The following is a 7,472-nucleotide window of genomic DNA, read 5'->3' on the forward strand; positions in this document are numbered from 1 at the left end:
GTAATTCCAGTACTTGGGAGGTTGTGGTAGGAGTATCACAGGTTTGTGGCCAGCCTCAGCAACTTAGTGAGGCCCTCTGCAACTTAGTGAGACTGTTTTTTAAAAAAAAGGGTTGGAGCTGTCTGTAGCTTAGAGGTAGAATGCCCCTGGGTTCAATCCCCACTAACACACACACACACACACACACACACACACACACACACACACTCTTAAGTCTAAAAATTCTGCATCTTCTTTTCAGTATCAGGGTGAGACAGACAACAAAGTAGAAAGCACCTGTTTTTCTAGTTTCTTTTTCATTGAGAGCATGAGCAGTCTTAGGACTGGTCCATCACATTAAAACCAAAATTGAGTCAAAATTAAATAGGTGAGCAAAGAAGTATGGATGTGAAATAGAAAGAGGGGAAAGTGTCTGTATTCATGTCCCAGCTCTGGGGCTGCAGACCAGCTATGTCCAGGGAAGAATCCAGGGTCATTTGGCATGCAGAAGCAAGCTCACCGCACAGGTTCCATGGAATGATTTGGCCGACATCTAAGCTGATGTCTCACCTTTCTGAAGTCTGGTTCTCCATCTTCTCTGGGAATGATTACTTTCTGATGACTCAGCCAGTTCTTTTATTTGCTCTTTTACTTATAGAAGCTGTAATAATATCTGATAAAATTAAATATCCATTCCTGATTTTAAGAATAAACATATGAAATTAAACTTTTAGAAAACAAAAAAATAAGCTGAGTGTAGTGACACACCTATAAATCCAGCACTTGGGAAGTTGAGAAAGGATGATCCCAGGTTCAAGACCAGCCTTAGCAACTTAGTGAGACCTTGTTTCAAAATAAAAAATAGAAAGGGCTGGGGATATAGCTCAGAGGAAGAATACCTCTGGGTTTAATCCCTACTACAAAAAGAGAACCAAAATGTGTCTTGATTTAATGCAAATTATCTACTAATAGTGAAATACTAAAGATACTTTAATTAAAATCTGGACAAACCATGCCTGCTGTTTCTGCAGTTCTCAATGTGTTTGAGAGGGCACATGCATTAAAAAAATTTAAAGGGAATTGTGGAAATAGTGTAAGGGGGAAGAAATTTAGTATTTGCCTGTGACATAATTTTATCTAGAAAAAACAATATAATTAACTAAAAATGATCAAATAGACACGAAATATGTTAGCTCATTAAAAGAAAACAATTAAAAGTCAGAAATTTTACATATCAGCAGTAACTAGCTAATTTTATAGTGGAAAGATAGTACTTAGACACAATTTCTAGAAAATAATTTCTAAAAATGATGTTAATAAAATAATAAGACTTATATTAAAATCTATAAATGTATAAGAATAAAAACAAAGAGAAGTAACACATCATTACAGGTATTTACTTATTATTGAGAGATTATTGAACAAATAAAGATATATCATTTTCAGGGGTATAAAACAATATGTAAACATACAATTTCTTTCTAAACGAATCTATATTTTAAATTCTTATCAGAACACAATTAGAGTGAAAATTTTTAGGAGGACCTATTAAAGCTATTTTAAAGCTTCTACTAGTGAATGAGCTCAAGAAGTACCTTCAAATTAATGTATGACTTAATGCAATCTCATCCAGAATTCAAGTGTTTTAGGGAAAGCATTATTCCATAAATTAGTTTCGTAATTTACATGAAAATTGAAAGAACTGTGAGTAGCCATGACAATCTTGAAAAAGAAGAAAGAGCCCTATCAGTAGTGTAGACCTATATTTGCACATATGAAGACTTAATAACTTACAGTAATTAGTCGGATGTGGTGGTGCGTGCCTGTAACCCCAGTATCTGAGAGGCTAAAACAGGATAATGGATTGGAGGCCAGCCTCTGCAACTTTGTGAGGCCCTTAGCAACTTAGAGAGACCCTGTTTCAAAATAAAAACAAAATAGAACTAGGGTGTGTAGCTCAGAGATATAATGCCTCTGGCTTCAATCCCCAGTACCACAAAAAATATATAGTAATTAAGATAGTATAGGACTAACCAACAGACCAATATTAAAGAATATAGAGTTCAGAAAAAGATCTATATATTTATGGGCACCCAATTTATTATATCTGTGACACTGCAGAGAAATGCAAAAATGATATGGGTTTAATAAATGCTCTTTGGTCAGGTAGACATTTCATCTAGAAAGAAGTAAAATTTAACCCTTGTTTCATGCACAGCTATCAAATTTTTTCTTCTTTTGAAATACTGGGATGGAACCCAGGGGCATTCTACCTCCGAGATACACCCTCAGGCCTATTTTTTTTTTTTATTCTTTATTTTGAAACAGGGTCTCACTGAGTTGCAAAGGGCCACACTAAGTAGCTGAGGTTGTCCGCGAACCACGATCCTCCTGTCTCAGCCTCCCGAATGCTGGGATTACAAGCATGTGCCCAGCAGCTATCAATTTTTGATAGATAATATATCTAAATATGCAGCTTCTATAGAAGATAACAACATAGGAAAAAAATCTTCATTTTTGAGAATAGAATATTGTTTAATGCAGAAAAAACCAATCATGAGAAAAAATAACAACAGCATAAAGGGGTAGTGTATTAAATGGTATTTCTCCAAATTCATGCCACTTAAAATCTGTGATTAAATTGAGTTCTTTGGGTGGAATCCTGGTGATTGGTTGCAGGTCCAATGATAGAGAGTTCACATGTAAGAAAGAAAAGAAAGACACCAAGTCATAAAGGAGATCACCATGGAAAGGCTTCAACACAGTGACCCTGGCTATGTGGAGATGGAGTCAGATGTTGGAGTGATGTGTCTACAGGCCAAAGAACATCTACAGCTACCAGCAACTAGGTAGGGGACAAGAAATGGACATTAGAACCTCCAAACAAACTCACTTTGCTGACACCTTGTTTTTGAAATAAATCTTTGTTATTTTAAGCCAGCAAGTTTGTGTACATTTGTTATAGCACCCTTAAGAAGTTAAATGGCCAGGCCTGGTGGCACATACCTGTAATCCCAGTTCTTGGGTAAATAAAATAGGAGGTCTGCAGCTCAGCAACTTAGACCCGTTTCAGAAATAAAATAAAAGAAAGGGCTGGAGATGTAAACCAGGGTAGAATGCCCCTGGATTCAATCCCTAGTACCACCAATAGAAAGAGAAAAAAAATAAAGAAAAGGAAAGAGAAAAAAATAAAGAAAGCCGCCAAATAAAGTTGGAAAAGCTGTTGCTGACTACACTAAGATATGTGTAACATGTATGTATATAAATATGAACGGGACACAAACTCAAGAGGATAATGGCCAAAAGAACTGAAGACTCTTCAGAGCAGTGATATCCAATGGACAATACACCTTTGAAAATGCCCCTAGCTTATTAAGCATCAGAGAAGTGAAATTAAAAACTATATTTAACTATATTTAATACAGTTACAAACCTATGGTAATTAGGAATTTGAAGAGCTAAGATTAAAAACATTGGCAGTACCTGATACTGATGAGGATGTTGGATACCTGGAATTCTCAAGCTTGTGGAAATAAAAATTGGTCCAAACACTTGAAAACTGTCCCTCAGTATCTACTGAATGCTTCAGCAAATCCTTTCAAACACACACTCACACACATTTTGAACAGGGATTTGTGCATATGCATTAAAAATACATCTAAAAATCTTTACTATAGCAATTTGACCTAAAGTTGGAAAAAAACAAGTAGCCACCAATAGGACAATGAACAAATAAATTGTGGACTATTTATAAAACAGAATGTTGTATAACGAAATGTTGACACAACAATGTAAATTAATCTCACAAATATAATTTTAGGTAAGAAGAAAAACCACAGAAGAATGCATACTGTGAGGGTCAATTTACAGTGACCTTGGGGAAGGCATAAGTGGACTGACTGGGTAAATGCCTGGCGCAGGGCCCTCGGGTGTGGCTTCCCCCTTGAGCTGGATGATACTCTTACCAATATGTCCACTTGGTGATAATTCATTGACCTGCGTCTTTACTGTGTGTGCACAGTCTTGCTGTATGTCATATCTTAATAGAAATTGTTAATTTAAAAGAGTAGGAAGCTGGATGTGATGGCACATACTTGTAATCCCAGCGCTTCGGAGGCTGAGACAGGAGGATCGCACAGGTTCAAAGCCAGCCTCAGCTACTGAGTGAGGCTCTCAGCAACTTAGTGAGACCCTGTTTCCAAATAAAATATAAAATAGGTCTGAGAGTATAGCCCGGAAGTAGAAAAGCCCCTGGGTTCAACCCTCAGTACTAAAAAAATAAAAAATAAAAATAAAAATACTAAAAGATTAGGAAGCTGGGTGTGGTGGTGTAAGAGGATCACTGGTTCGAGAGCAGCCTCAGCAATTTAGTGAGTCCTTTGACAACTTAGCAAGACCCTGTTTCAAAATAAAGAATACAAAAGGGTGAGGTGTAGCTTGGAGGTTGAATCCCTGTGTTCAGTCCCGGCAAAACACACACACACACACACACACACACACACACACACACACACACGAAAGTGCTGGCTTTGTGGCTCATGCTTGTTTCAACTACTACTTGGGAATCTGAGGCAGGAAGAGCTCTTGAGTCCAGGAGTTTTGGGCTCATCTGGGAACATAGGGAGATCCCATATCAAAAAAGAAAGAGAAGGACGGACGAGGAGGAGGAGGAGGAGAAGGATGAGGAGGGGGGTGGGAGATATAAAGGGAGAAGGAGAAGGAAGGAAAGATATAAAAGTGATTGGTCCAACAGATTAATTTATAAAATCTAGTTAAGTTTTAGAAGAAAAGGTTAGATAAGTTTTCATAATATATAGTAAAATAAATTTAAATAAATAATTAAGTGGAAAAATGGCACTAGTGAGAGTCTATGAAAGAATACAGGAGAATGCATAGCCTTGGTAAGAAGAGGGCAAGAAATGAAGGTGACTTGACAAATGATCCTTACTGCACAACACTAACAAACAAAAAGACTTCTCGACATGTATACAAAAGAATTTTAATAACTACATATAAAATACCAAATGTAAACAGTAAAGTAGAAATAAGCTTAAGTAAATATATAATATTAAAATACTTAAGACAGAACTAATATGATGCAGGGCATGGCGGTACACACTTGTACCTGGGAGTCTGAGACAGAAGGATCACAGGTTCAAGGCCAGCTCCAGCAACTTAGCGAGACCTTGCTTTGAGATAAAAAATAAAATTGGACTGGAGATGTAGCTCAGAGGTAGAATGCCTCTGAGTGTTCTAACACACACACAAGAATTAATGTGCTAATAGAATATTTTCAAGAGCAATGATAGGTTTGAAGAAGCATTTATTTTTAATGGAATGGACTTAGACTTATGTAGGCAAATGATAAAGGACAATTCAAAAATTCCACTGGGAGGGAAATTTTATATACATTAAATTTTCTAAGGCTGCTGATGGCCTTTATTATCAAGCTGTTCAAACATATGAAATGAGACATATTAAGTTGCAAAGTCATTACATTTTTATTTGTTCTCCAACATTGTCAAAAATTATAATCAAATCTTATTCAAAACTAAAAGTAACTAGAATAGTGGTAGTGCATGCTTGTAATCTCGGCACTTGGGAGGCTGAGACAAGAGGATTGCAGGTTCGTGGCCAGCCTCAGCAACCTAGCAAAGCCCTCCAAAACTCAGTGAGACCCTCTTTCAAATAAAAATACAATAGGGCTGAGGTATATCTCAGAGGCAGAACACCCCTGGGTTTAACCCTCATATCCCCCCCACCACACACACACACACACCTAAGAGTTAACTTTTCCTTTACCATGGAAAGCAGATCTTTTTTCAACAGACAAACCAGGTCCCAGGCTCTCTGGACCTCTTCTGCAGATGCCCCTCCATGAAGGTGTGGACAAGTCTGTGGGCCAAGGAGATGTCCCCTAGTGCCAACCTGGTGCCCATTGGAAGGCCACACCCCACTTCTAAGACCCTTCAGAGGTCTTCCTGTGGGGCCCAGTGACATCCTCCTGAAGCCTGTCCTCCTGGGGGTGGGCACACAGCAGGGGTGAAGTGAGTCAGCCCTCAGCAGGAAGGGAGGCCCTGGGTACTGACTGGGGCTGCATGTGAGACCACTTCCTTGTAGGATGGAGCTGAGTTGGTATGAAAAACAGGCTTAAGGTGCAGGTCTGCCCTCCTGGCCCCCATACTACCCTGGCCCAAGACATCCCAAAGATTCCAACATAGCTTTCCAAGTGGTTAGGGATGTGAATTTGCTCAGCGGAAGAATGAACCACATGTCACGTGAGAGTTAACTTCAGTTAGAACTAACTCTCTCTCTCTCTCTCTCTCTCTCTCTCTCTCTCTCTCTCTCTCTCTTCTGGTAACACCAGGGATGGAACCCAGGGACATTCTACCTCCAAGCCACATTCCCAGCCCTATATTATCCTTTATTTTGAGACAGGGTCCCACTAGGTTCCAGAGAGCCTCACTAAATAGCCGAGGCTGGCCACGAACCCGTAATCCTCCTGTCTCAGCCTCCCAAGTACTAGGATTGCAAGTGTGCGCCATTATGCCTGGCTCTCAGTTGTAACTTTCATGTGTCTATTCACATAGTTTGTGGGTCTCCCTTTGAACTCTGCCTTGCTCTTCATGTATTGCATGGCGACAATTGCTACTGAAAGCCCAGGTGACAAGGTGAACTTGGGCTGGAAGAAAGGGAGTCTCCAACATTGCCACAGAATGAATGAAGCAGCCATGAGTGTGAGTCAGAAAACAAGTAGGTACCCTGATGGGAGCTGGAAGATAGCCCATCTCTGAGTGGAGAATTTTATCTGAAGAAATGTGTTCGTTAAGAAGAAATGAAGAAATGGTGTTAGTTGAGAAATTTGAAGAGTGATGAATGTTTGAATTATGTTAAGGAAGGTAGAAAGCATACCCAGGCAGATAGTTATCTAACCTCTATTTGTCTCCTAAAGTGCTATGAACATTTTTCTACATAATATATAATCTTTCTCTGTTTTCATTTCCCATGTTTACATTATAGTTCATTGATGTGTATAGCATATTATGTTTCACAAATCCACAATTTATGATTTAGAGGTTGTTTAAAGTTTTTTCAATTATAAAATAATTCCAATATCACCACCAGAGATAAATATCTGAACATATCTTAGATACCTTTCTGGAATGAATTTCTATGAAAGCCATTTTTAAGTCATAGGATGAGTTTTCAAAAGGATTATCAATTTGCTTTCTACAATTTTAAACCAATTCATCTTCCTGTTCTTCTGAAAGAGAGTGTTAATTTATAAGCACCATCAACAAAATTAGGTACTTTTCTTTTTCCTAGATCATTAATATCTATGAATTTATTAGGCAAAAATTGATTATTATGTTTTTAAAATGTGCTTATCACCTGGGTATGGAGGTACATGCTTGCAATCTCAGTACTTGGGAAGGTGACACAGGAAGATCACAGGTTTTTTTACCAGCCTCAGTTACCTAGTGAGGCCCTCT

This window comes from Muscardinus avellanarius (genome assembly GCF_963383645.1).
Source record: "Muscardinus avellanarius genome assembly, chromosome: 9".
NCBI lineage: Eukaryota > Metazoa > Chordata > Mammalia > Rodentia > Gliridae > Muscardinus > Muscardinus avellanarius.